This window comes from Pan paniscus, chromosome 18 (assembly GCF_029289425.2).
Source record: "Pan paniscus chromosome 18, NHGRI_mPanPan1-v2.0_pri, whole genome shotgun sequence".
NCBI classification, from domain to species: Eukaryota; Metazoa; Chordata; class Mammalia; order Primates; family Hominidae; genus Pan; species Pan paniscus.
In genome coordinates, this window is record NC_073267.2 from 33,225,546 (window position 1) to 33,238,761 (window position 13,216).

Here is a 13,216-nt window from a genome sequence, read left to right on the forward strand (position 1 = left end):
TTCGTGCCAGCCAGGCTCCTGGCCTGGTTCTCTGTGTAATCCAGTTGAGCAAACAGTAAAAATCACTATCTGTCTCCTCTGCAAAGTTTGATTAACGGCAAAAAAAGGATCTGTGTGGCTAGTCTTGGGGTGTGATGTCTCTGGTGTACTTTTGGTATTTTGTGGTATGAATATTCATATCGTTTGATCCCTTTCCCCTCAGAAACAGCCTTTTTTTGTTGTTGCCATTTTTCTTTGTCCTTGTCCTTCTGTGTTGTTCTGTTGTAAAGAGGGGCATGGAGTAGAACATGGACCTGGAAAGCCTATAAGCCTGCAGTTTGAGCTGGCTCTGCAGATCAGTCAGTTTTGCAGTTCTGACTAGACCTGTGTCTGTTAAGATAAACTTTGCTATGGGTCCCTGAAATGAAAACCAGATGAGATTTTCCACTCTTCTTGTTTTATGTCCTTGAGATCTTGACTTGTAATTAAGTGCAGATACTTCTTCTTAATCTCTGCTATCTGGAGGGCATGATTTTTGGGGTTACACTGAGAGAGGAGAAAGGAAGAAGCTGGTCGGGGGGCAGCTAGGGTGGTTCCTCAGTTCAAGCAAAAGAACTGCCTGCAGACACAGATAAAGAAACTTGCACAGGGGGGCTTGCCTAAGACATGTCCACAGCTGCACAGATAAGAAAGGCTACACAGGTGACTTGCCCAGACATGCCCTGCAATGGAAAATTCCATTCCCTGACACATGTGCAGTAAGAGGAGCAAAGCAATATGGAGTAATTTGAGCTAAGGGCCCACATGCGCACTAGAAGGATGGGGTGGAGCTACCAGAAATTCATGCATTATGCAAATGAGACACCCAGCCCTCCTTGGTTTCTTATAAAAGCCTTTGTATTCAACTGTAAAAATGGCAGCCTTCTTCCATGTCCCCTCTCTGTGGCAAAGAACTTACTTCTTTCACTTATTAAACTTTCACTTCAACCTCACCTTTTGTGTCCATGCTCCTTAATTCTCTTGGTCCTGAGACAATTAACTCTGAGTGAAACTTCGCAAAGAGAGACTGCTTTATTGTGGTGCACTGGCAAGACTGTAACAACATCAGGTGGCCAGTCTGAAAAGATTGGGAATCTGAGAGGTAAGATTTTAAGCAGCACACTTGTCATTCTGAACATGTCAAGCTTTAAGGGGAACTTTGTCTTAAAAGGGTCTCATTCTTAAGAAGCTTTTGCCGTATTTGCTATCTTAGGTCTATTTGTGAGACAAAAAAATCTAGGGGGTTCATGGGGACTGCCTCCTTTATGCGCTCTCAAGGAATAAGTCTTGCTTATATGGAAAAAATCTGGAAATTTACCACCTGGGCTTTAAATGAAGAGGCTTTTGGATTCAGTTGCTATTAGAATTAAGTACTCAAATAACAATTCTATGTGATAACGTAATCTAATTTGCAGTCTTTCCTATTAAACTATGATTTCCCTTAAGGCAAAGATTAAATCTTCTTTTTCTTCATGTCTCCAGGGCTTAGCATATTGCCTGGTGCATGAAAGGCACACTGTAAATGTTAGCTGACTTGAGTTCTGCCTTTTTTTTTTTTTTTTTTTTTTTTGATACAGGGTCCTGCTCCAGAGAAGTAGTGGCTCAAACATGGCTCACTATAGCCTAAAACTTCCAGGCTCAAGTGATCCTCCCACCTCCGCTTTCCAAGTAGCTGGGACTACAGGCACACACCATGACACCCAGCTAATTTTTTACTTTTTGTGGAGACAGGGTCTTGTTATGTCGCCCAGGCTGGTCTTGAACTCCTGGGCTCAAGCAACCTCCACCTCAGCCTCCAAAAGTGTTGGGATTATAGGCGTGAGCCAACACACCCGACCTGAATTCTTAGCTCCAGCTGCCGTAACAAAATCCCATAAACTGGGTGGCTGACAACATGAATGTATTTTCTCATAGTTCTGGTGGCTAGAGTCTGAGATCAGTGAACCAGCATGGTCGGGATCTGGCAAAGGTTCTCCTCTTGGCTTGCAGACAGCTGCTCCTCACATGGTAGAGAGAGAGAAAGAGAGATGGCTCTCTGGTATCTCTTCTTATAAGGTCACTAATCCCACCATGAGGATCCCAGCCTCACGACCTCATCTACACCTAATTATCTCCCAAAGGCCCCATCCCATCTCTATGTACCATTACATTGGGGGTTAGAGTTTCAACATACAGATTCTAAGGGACATAATCCAGTCCATAGCAAGCTTATATCCAATTGAGAGCCAGGAGTCCTGCAAAGAGGAGTCCCCTGACACCTGTTAGAAAATGGGCTCCACGTGTCAAGGGATCCATCCTCATCATTAAGATATAGGCTGAGTGGACACAATGGCTCCCACTTGTAATCCCAACACTTTGGGAGGCCAAGGCAGGTGGATTGCTTGAGCCCAGGAGTTTGAGACCAGCCTGTGCAACATGGTGAAATCCTGTCTCTACCAAAACTACAAAAATTAGCTGGGTGCAGTGGTGTCATGCCTGTAGTTCCAGCTACTTAGGAGGTTATTAAACCTCCTGAGTAGGAGGCAGGAGGATGGCTTGAGCCTGGGAGGTGGAGGTTGCAGTGAACTGTGATTGCACTACTGCACTCTAACCTGGACCACAGAGTGAGACCCTGTCTCCAAAGTGGGGGGAAGATACAGGCTGAGCAGACTGTTATTGTTAAAAACACTGTGCTTTCCTCTGTGTACATACAAACTCTTCTGCCTTCTCCAGGGCAGTATAAAATATAACTACACAAGCTCAAAAGAAACAAGTGCACAAACCTAAGCCAGACTCAGGTGCATATGTGAAAAGTTCTGTGTAAACTCAAGAGATTCTTATCAATGATGCAAGCCATCCTGAATATAAGCCTGTTCCCATACTGCTGGACTCTCAGATGGGCACTATTTCTCTGCAAAAATATTAGGTTGGTGCAACGGTAATTGTGATTTTTGTCATTAAAAGTAATAACATTGCTTAATTTTTGCCATTACTTTTAATGACAAAAACGACAGTTACGTTTGCATGAAACTAATACTTTATTTATTTATTTATTTCCCCTTGCTGAGATCAGATCTCTCTCCTTCTGATCGTTATTGAGGTATGCTCCATGCCTTGAATCCAGGAAAGCTATATAGAGAGAGACTTGTTGGGCCATCCTCCTCCTCCCTCCACCACCAATAGCACTGTGCTTGAATATTAGATCAAGAAATGGCCTGACAGCCCAAGACCCCTTCTAAATGAAATTAGCTTGAGACTTCTGACAAGAAAGAAAGTATTCTGCCCAATGACTCCCGTTTAAAAACCAACTCAAGAGTAACATACTACTTATGTGCTCCAGTGAGACTTTAGAAATAGATATTGAGGCCATATAAGACAGTCCAGAAATTTTCCAGAAAGACTAATAGTTGTACAAGCCTCTTTTTTCAAACTTAAATGTTTATTTTAAATTCCAGGGTACATATGCAGGATGCTCAGGTTTGTTACACAGGTAAACGTGTGCCATGGTGGTTTGCTGCACCTATCAACCCATCACCTAGGTATTAAGCCCACCATGCATTAGCTATTTTTTCTAATGCTCTCCCTCCCTCAACCCCGACAGGCCCCAGTGTGTGTTGTTCCCCTCCCTGTGTCCATATGTTCCCATTGTTCAGCTCCCACTTATAAGTGAGAACATGTGGTGTTTGATTTTCTGTTCCTGTGTTACTTTGCTGAGGATAATAGCTCCCAGCTCCATCCATGTCCCTGCAATTGACATGATCTCATTCCTTTTTATGGATGCATAGTATTCCATGGTGTATATGTACCACATTTTCTTCATCCAGTCTATCATTGATGGGCATTTGCATTGATTACATGTCTCTGTTATTGTGAATAGTGCTGCAAAGAACATACATATGCATGTATCTTTGTAACAGAATAATTCATATTCCTTCGGGTATATACCCATTAATGGAATTGCTGGGTCAAATGGTATTTCTGGTTCTAGACCTTTGAGGAATTGCCATACCATCTTCCACATTGATTAAATTAATTTACATTCCCAGCAACAGTGTAGAAACATTCCTATTTCTCCATAACCTCATCAGCATCTGTTTTTTCTTGACTTTTTAATAATCACCATTCTGACTGGTGTGAGATGGTATCTCACTGTGGTTTTGATTTACATTTCTCGAATGATCGGTGATGTTGAGCTTTTTTTCATATGTTACAAGGCTCCTTTTTAAAGTATTCAACTAAACCAGAAATTACTGTATTCAGATGTTTATATTTATCTGTTTATTTCCTGCCTTCCCACTCCAAAACATAAATTCTTTTGGGAAGAAGGGAATGTATCTTGCTAATCACTGAATCCCCATTGCCTAGTACATAGTGAAGATTTCGATAAATACTTAACAGACACATTGACCCATCTAATCTCTCCCACCCTCTAAAAGTGGCAGAAGTTTAATGTGATGAATGCGTGAGGTGACCAGAACACTAAGGAAGGCCTCTCTGAGGAAGTGAGGAAATGGCATTTGGTTCAAGTTCTGAATAATGAGACAGCCATGTAATGATGTTGAGGGGTAGAGTCCTGTCTTAGTCTATTCAGGCTTCTATAGCAAAATACCTTAGGCTGGGTAATTTATAAGCAACAGAAACTTATTGCTGATGGCTCTAGAGGCTGTGAAGTCCAAGATGAGGATGCCAGCAGATTTGGTGTCTGGTGAGGTCTCTCTCTCTGCCTCAGAGATGGTGCCTTCTTGCCACACCCCAACATGGTGGAAGGGGTGAGCCAGCTCCCTCTGGCTTCTTTTATAAGAGCACTAATCCTGCCAGGCACGGTGGCTCATGCCTGTAATCCCAGCACTTTGGGAGGCTGAGATGGGCAGATCATGAGGTCAGATCGAGACCAGCCTGGCCAACATGGTGAAACCCCATCTCTACTAAAAATACAAAAAGTAGTTGGGCATGGTGGCGGGCACCTGTAATCGCAGCTACTAGGGAGGCTGAGGCAGGAGAATCGTTTAAACCAGGGAGGCAGAGGTTGCAGTGGGCCGAGATTGCACCATTGCACTCCAGCCTGGGTGACAGGGAGAGACTCCGTCTCAAACAAGAAAAAACAAAACAAAACAAAAAGAGCACTAATCCCATCCATGAGGGTGGAGTTCCATGAAATAATCACCTCCTAAAGCCCTACCCCTTACTACCACCACAGTAAAGATTAGGTTTAAACATGATTTTTTGTGTGTATGTGTGTCTGTGTGTGTGTGTAAATGTATGCAGTAGAAGGTGAAATTTTGCTACAGGGATATATTGTGTAGTGATGAAGTTAGAGTTTTCAGCATATTCATTCCCAGAATAAAGTACATTACCCATTAAGGAATCTCTCATCTTTTTCCACCCTCCCACCCTTCTGAACCTGAGCTCCATTTTCTACTGCTTGTCATCTGAGGCATACCAGTGACCCAGACCTGTGGGAGACAGCTGAGAACATCGTCACAGGGAAGGTAAAGCCGTTTTTAAAGGTTTTAGTTGGTGGATATTTATACAGCATTTACCATCGGTGGCTACTCTTCTAAGTGCTTCACATACAAGAACTCATGTAATTCTCACGCAACCCTATGAGGAGGGTACCATTAGTATCCACGTTTTACAAATGCGGGGACTAAGGCCCAGAGAGTTTAAATGACTGGTCCAATGTCACACAGCTAGGAAGTAGCTGAGCCAAGATGCACCCCAGTGTGCAGGCTCTTTTTTTTTTTTTTTTTTTTTGAGTGAGACGGACTCTTGCTGTGTCACCCAGGCTGGAGTGCAATGGTGCGATCTCAGCTACTGCAACCTCTGCCTCCTAGGTTCAAATGACTCTCGTGCCTCAGGCTACCGAGTAGCTGGGACTACAGATGCACGCCACCATGCCCAGCTAATTTTTTGTATTTTTAGTGGAGACGGGGTTTCACCATGTTGACCAGGCTGGTCTCAAACTCCTGAGCTTGGTGATCTGCCCACCTTGGCCTCCCAAAGTCCTGGGATTACAGGCGTGAGCCACCGCACCCAGCCTGTGCAGGCTCTTAACAACTGTGACTATAGAGAACACTGCCTTTGGATCCAAGGAATCTCTGGTCGTGACTGGGTCACTGTAACACATTAGTAAATCTAGACACCTACTGCAACTTATGTGAGAAGTTTTCCTGATTTATTTTTTATGAATATCATGATGGTAGATGGCAAGAAAGTTTCAGGAACATCTAACTGTCTGAGTGGTCTTGCAACAATCTAGCAGGGTTGTTGAGAGGTTTAGTTAAGATAACTTGCAAAAAGCCCTTGGCAGAGTGCTGTGTGCACAGTAACCACTCCACTAATAACAGCCACCCCACCAAACCCTGCTTGAATCCATTATATTGTTAGTCTCTGCTGTAGCTTCAGGGTTTTCAGATTTTCCAAGCAGAGACTGAAGAGCTAAATGATCCTCCAACTCCACATGTTGGACAAACTTCAATTGAATAGATTCACAACGCAAGGTCAGAGTGTCTTCACACCCGTGACCAACACTTGGAAGAAAAGAGGCTGCCAGTTCTCATGATGGAAAAGCTCTGTGACCAATTCTGCCAGCTGGCGCATGAGCCACAGAAACAGTAACCTATCCCATCTCCCATTTCATAGATAACACCTTTGAAGGCATGAGTTTATTTACAGCAAATGTCGGGCCTCTGGTCCTCTCTGATGTAAGTGAATTTCAAAATACTTTAAATTCAGGATAAAGCAGCAAAATGGGAAAATCTTTACACTCCAATAAGACATCATTACTGGCAAGCATATTGCACTTTCAATATCAGACTGAAAACCACCAGTGCATGAAAGGGAATGAGGGCATCAGCGTGGGCATCAGCTGGCTCAATAGATAGGGCCCTGCTAGGGAGGAAAGGAGCTCTGGGGGCTCCTTACAAAAGACTGTCCCTCCCCTTTCTGGACCGTTAGAGGTTTCCAACGATGGCACGGTTTTGAGTCCACTTCCTGCACAGGGGATGGGGTGGGGAGAGTGGATCCTGTTTGCATCTGTACAGTTATTCTAGGGTGTGTTGACTCGCGTTAGTGGAGGAGGATAAGAGGGAAGGTTGGGCAGGGGTCATTAGCATTTGGATTGTACGACTAAGAAACTGATGAATGCAAAGTACAGGCTGCGGTGACACATAAGAGGGGAGACCAAGAGCAGACACCAGAAGTCCCTGAGATAGGCCAATTGCTCTTAAATAGGGGTCTCACATATGGGAAATGGAAGAGAGGGAGAGAGGAAAGGAGGGGAAGTAGGGAAGAAGGAAAGAAAGAAGGGCCAGATGGAGGGAGGAAGAAAGGAAGAGACGGAGAAGAGAAAAAGTGAAGGAAATCAATTAGAAAGGAGGATGAATGGAAGGCAGTGAGAGAAAAAGTTTGTATTTCTTGAGGGTACCAGCTATGAGGCAGACGTTTTCTGCTTAATTCTGTGACAGAAGGGCCTCCTGCATTCATTTATGAATAAAGAAACTGAAAGTCAGAGAAAGTTCAAGTTCTTTATCATCATATGGCTGAGTCAAAGCCCAAGCTCGTTCTACTCCAATATGCCATTGGCTCTTCCCCTGTTTTTCCTGAGCCAGATGTTCAAAAGGGCAAGTTCAAGGCTGTTAAAAACACCGGAAATGCCTGTCATCACTCATTTTCCATGCCAGCCACTGTGCTAGACACTTAATGCCAGCGTCTCACTGAATCATTAAAACAATATCCCCAGCACTTTGGGAAGCTGAGGCAGGAGAATCACTTGAGGCCAGGAGTTCGAGAACAGTTGGGCAATATAATGAGACCCCCAACTCTACAAAAAATTAAAAATTAGCCAGGTATGGTGGCACATGCCTGTTGTCTCAGCTACTGGAGATGCTGAGGTTGGAGAATTTCTTGAACCCAGGAGTTCAAGGTTTCAGTGAGCCATGATTGTGCCACTGCACTCCAGCCTGGGCAACAGAGCAAGACCTTGTCTGTAAAAAAACAAAAACAAAAAAACCACACCCCCATTCTACAGAAAAGGAGAGAAGGTCAGAGAGGCCTAACTGAGGTCACACAGCAACTCTGCAGGAGAGCCAGCATTCTTATCTGAAGTCTCTTAATTCAGAACCATTAACCTCAGTTAAAATCTCAGCTGAGCTGTTAAGGAGTGGTTGCAGGGCTTCTACCTTATAAGCCTGTGATTGGCTGCATAGTGGATGAAGATGCCCATGTTCTAATCTTCGGATCCTGTAAATATATTACTTTACACAGCAAAAAATACTTTTCAGATGTGAGATGGGAGATTATCCTGCTTTATCAGGGTGCACCTCATACAATCACCGTGTCCTTATAAAGGAAAGAAGTAGGCAGGAGGGTCAGAGTCAGAGAGAAAGTTGACGATGCTATGCTGCTGGCTTTAAAGATGGAAGGGGAGGCCAGGCATGGTGGCTCATGCCTGTAATCCCAGACCTTTGGGAGGCCCAGGCAGGAGGATCACATGAGCTCAGGAGTTCAAGACCAGCCTGGGCAATATAGTGAGACCCCCATCTCTATTAAAAAAAATACAATAAATAGCCAGGCATGGTGGCATGTGCCTGTAGTCCCAGCTACTTGGGAGGCTGAGGTGAGAGGATTGCTTGAGCCCAGGAGGTGGAGGTTGTAGTGAGCTGAGATCATGCCACTGCACTCCAGCCTGGGCGACAGAGCAAGACTCTGTCTCAAAAAAAAAAAAAAAATGGAAGGGGGCCATCAGCCAAAGAATACAGGTGGCCTTTGGAAGCTGGAAATGGAAAGGAAACAGATCCTCTTTCACAGCCTCCAGAGGAAACACAGGCCTGTGACACCTTGATTTTAGCCCAGTAAGGTTTATTCCAGACTCTTGCCCTCTAGAACTGCAAGATAATAAACCTGTATTGTTTCAAGTCACTGAGTTTATGGTAATGTGTAATAGCAGCAAGAGAAAACTCAGACGGAGCCTCAGTTTCCTTATCTGCCAAATGGAAATTATAATCTTGGACCCGCCTGTTCCATGGGACTTTGATGATGATTACCAGGAGAGGCATCAGAGCCCTGGCAATGGAAAGTGATTGGCTCACCGGTAGTAAGAAGAATTTCCCAACAACAGTATAGGTTTTTTTAAAAAGAAAGAACCCTGCAGAAGAGGGCATCAAGGTGCCCCAGGAAGAGAGGACTGAGGGTGCCATGGTGGATTTTTACTTTAATATGGTTTGTCTGTGTCCCCACCCAAATCTCATCTGGAATTGTAGCTCCCATAATTCCCACATGTCATGGGAGGGACCCAGTGGGAGGTAACTGAATCGTGGGGGTGGATCTTTCCCATGCTATTCTCATGATAGTGAATAAGTCTCACAAGATCTGATGGTTTTATAAAGGGGAGTTCCCCGCACATGCTTTCTTGGCTGCCACCATGTAAGACGTGACTTTGCTTCTCCTTCGCCTTCAGCCATGATTGTGAGGCCTCTCCAAGCATGTGGAACTGTGAGTCTATTAAACCTCTAGCCTTTATAAATTAGCCAGTCTCAGGTATGTCTTTATTAGCAGCATGAGCATGAACTAATACAGAGCCTAAGGGTAATTTGGGCCCTATCATCCATGTTGGTCATGATAAATGATTACATTTGTAGACATTTTGGTGCCTTGATGTCAGCAAGTTTTGCACAATGAGTTCTGACATGCATGCTATGCAGAGATGTATAGAAATTCTAGTTTCTTACACATTTTAGAAAAGAAGCCTGGTACCAGGTGTCTGCTTCAGATAATAGAAAAGTCTAATTACTTCTGAATTCCTCAGCTAAGGAGTTTTGCCTCCGGGTGGTCTGCTTGATGGCCACCAGGGGATCTTTGCTGCCCTCAAAGATGAAATGTGTCCTTACGCTGGCCTGAATGCCATTCCCACTAGGACACATCACATGGGCTATGGTGTCCAAACCTGTTTTTTCCTGTCCAGAAAGGGTTCATCCAGGCCTTCTGCATCTCAGCCTCTGTTCTTTCAGAGTTTTCTGTTTTGCTTGCTCCAGAAATAAGCTAGCTAGTCTACTGGGCTCAATGAAGAATGAAGCCTAAAGTTGGGGGTGATTGTATCCTGATGACATTGTTCGAGCTCCTGGATCCAGCTATGCCTGAAGCCACCTTACGCTGAACTTTTCAGTTAGGCAGGCCAAGAAATTTTCATTTTTTCTTAAGCTGGTTTGAGTTGAGTTACATAGAACTAAAGCATTTGGGATACCCTACTATGTATGAGGCTCCATACTATAAACCTTTGCTGCATCAATTCTATAGAGTAGAATTACTTTTGTTAATAGATGAGAAAACTGAGACACAAATGACTTAAGCAACTTGCCCAAAGTGCAATAGCTCATAAGTAGTAGTGGATTTCAAACCCAAGTTGGAGTCGAAAGTCCTTGCTCTTTTCCCAGTACCAGTTTTTAACTTTCATTTACCTCGAGCACAACTTGGGGGGCCATAAAGTCAAATTGAAAATGCTGTTTCTCTTGGGTCTTTACTCTTGCACTAAAAATAATAGAACACAGTTGTTGTTAGGTCCTATGATGGAAACTCTTAAAACTCTCTGCTGAAAAATCTTATGAAGTTTCTGTTCAGAATGTAATGCTCGGTAGGAAAAAGATACAAGCTCTCTGTAAAACACTTTATATCAGAAAACCTGTTGTAAAAGCTGTTGGCCGTCAGGTAGTTGCCCAAGGAGTCATTTTACTTAAATTCAAATACCACCTAAGAATACTTGATGGCTGGCAATTTACGTTAGGAAGGAGTTGTCTGTTACTATGCATGGGAGATTGGAAATTGCATCTGGAATAGAATCCACAACTTTCTTCTCTTCCCCGTCCTCAGTTTCTGTGTTTGTCTGCGCAGCTGAGGTTTTTTTCTTTTTTCTTTTTTTCTTCTTTCTTTTTTTTTAACTGTTTTGTTGATCTGGGCTTTGGGGTAGGTGAGAAAGGAGCCTTTTTTTTCTGTCGACCTACCTAGATATCAAAAACTCCAGTGCCTATAGGGGTATGTAAATAAACACACAGACAGGGTAGTATTTTTTTTTTTCAAACACCCTTGATTTTTTTTTTTTAATCTTTAAACGTGTACAGTAACCAGCCAGGCATGGTGGCATGTGCCTGTGGTCCCAGCTACTCTGGAGGCCGAGACAGGAGGATGACATGAGCCCAGAAGTTCGAATCCAGCCTGGGAAACATCTCCAGACCTCATCTCCAACTCTAAGAAAAAGAAAAGAAAAATGAAGAATCATTGCTTGCATCCCAAATAAAATATGAGGTCTTGAAACTCGCTGTGTCTTCTCTCTACTCTTCATTTCCTGCCTTTAAGGGGAGCTGGAAACAAACATGAATGGCACAGAACCTTGGTGGTAGGGACACAGTGGAGAGTGAGTGTTGGGGATAAGACAGAGAGGAGATGTGTGTAACTGGGTGGCCCCAGAGACTGTGAGGCCCTTAACAGAAGTCTGGCAGGCTGAGGGAGCAGGTTGGATGGCACAGGTTATATATCCAGACTGGGACAGGTTTGAGACACATGTAAGTCTAAATGTCTAACAGAAAACTGGAAGAGCTAGAATGGAGGTTTCATGAGGGCCGGGGTTGTGTCTGTCTCGTCTCTATGCCCACTGCTTAGGGCAGGGTCTGGCATAGCACAGATGGGCAATAAATGTTTTCTGAATGAATTGATCAACGAATAAATGAATGAATGCTGGACCAGAATTCAAGCAAGAAGTTGAACCTAAAGATGAATGCTTTGGAGTCTTTTTATATAGATTCATTAGCTGAAACCATGCAATTTAATGGAGTAGCCTAAGAAGAGAGTAAATAGAGATCAAAGGAGAACCAAGGAGAGATCCTCATGGGGAAAGACATTTAAAGATGCTGGTAGGACATTTAGAAGGGCTGCTAAGAGGGAAAAGAGGAGTCAGTGAGGTGAACATACAGGCTGACAACAGAGAGATCATATCAAAAAGTGGGTCTTCTATTCTGAGGCTTAGAACCATTACATCAGCCTTCAGAGAAGCCACAGCTTGGAATCCTAGAAGGACGAAGGCCTGCTGGCAACTGAACAAGAAAAGAGTTGCAGAAAAAGCAGCAGAACCGAAAACCTCCACAGCTTGTTAAATCCTGCTTGAGGCAAAGGAAAGCAGCCTCTAAGCCTAGCAAATTCCAGGAAACTGTCAAGAGGAAGGATTGCCCTCCCCAAGACAGCACAACAGCCTCATCCCAACAGGGCCAAGAGACCTAGCCAGGTTGTCATTGAGCAGGCTTTGCGGTGGCCAGAGAAGCCATACTGCCAGTGAGTATTGATCCTCCATTGTTCCTCCCTCCAAGCAATTCCAAAGGCTCATCCATTCCCCTTGGGTCTGAGCTGCTCACAACAAAACAAAAGTATCGTCACACTCAGCAGCTATGATACTTGTTAGTCTTGTGCAGTCTTTGATTAATGATTTTGTTCATAATTTAGTCATCTCCTCACTGTCTTCCCTGAGTAACCCCCAAGTTATTGCTGTTTATGTAGAAAAAAACATTGTACTGGTATACAGGGAAAATTACTGAAGTGGCAGGACTTGAAATTGATCTTCAAAAGAAAATAGTGTTATTTATTTTTAATTTTTATTGATGCTTTCATTGTTCTTCAGATAGGAGGAAGAACCTTTGCTGGTTCTCTTGGAGGAGAGGGAGAGAGATCTAAAATATCCTACTCCAAAAATTAATGTGACCTTTGTACCTTACAAGGTCCCTTGTGCCAGCCCCGGCGTGAGGACGTCATATATATTTAGTCAAGTAAATTCATGCAATTAGAGGACATTCACTGACAAACAACTCTTATTATTGTGGATGAAATACAAAGATAAAAACTTCAAGGTCAAAAACTACTCCTCCAGCTGTAAGAGGTAAAGTTACTGCCTGGGGCAGGACACGGTCGCTCATGCCAGTAATCCTGCACTTTGGGAGGCCAAGGTGGGAGGATTGCTTGAGCCCAGAAGATCAAGACCATCCTGAGGAACATAGCAAGATCCCATTTCTACAAAACGTTAAAAAATTAGCCAGGCATGATGGTGTGTGCCTGCAGTCCCAGCTACTTGGGAGGCTGAGGCAGGAGGATCACTTGAGCCCAGGAGTTCAAGGCTGCAGTGAGCTATGATCACGCCACTGCACTCCAGCCTGGGCGACAGAGCAAGATCCTGCCTTAAAAAAAA

The 13,216-nt window shown here is 43.8% G+C and overlaps 1 long non-coding RNA gene across 1 annotated transcript in view; it reads left to right on the forward strand.

The window, feature by feature from the left end:
• LOC134729288 (uncharacterized) overlaps nucleotides 1-13,216 on the forward strand; it is a 42,139-nt gene continuing 28,923 nt past the window's right edge. Inside the window, exon 1 of the long non-coding RNA XR_010110257.1 lies at nucleotides 1-5,486. This is a non-coding gene — a long non-coding RNA (uncharacterized LOC134729288). The remainder of the gene's footprint in view (nucleotides 5,487-13,216) is intronic.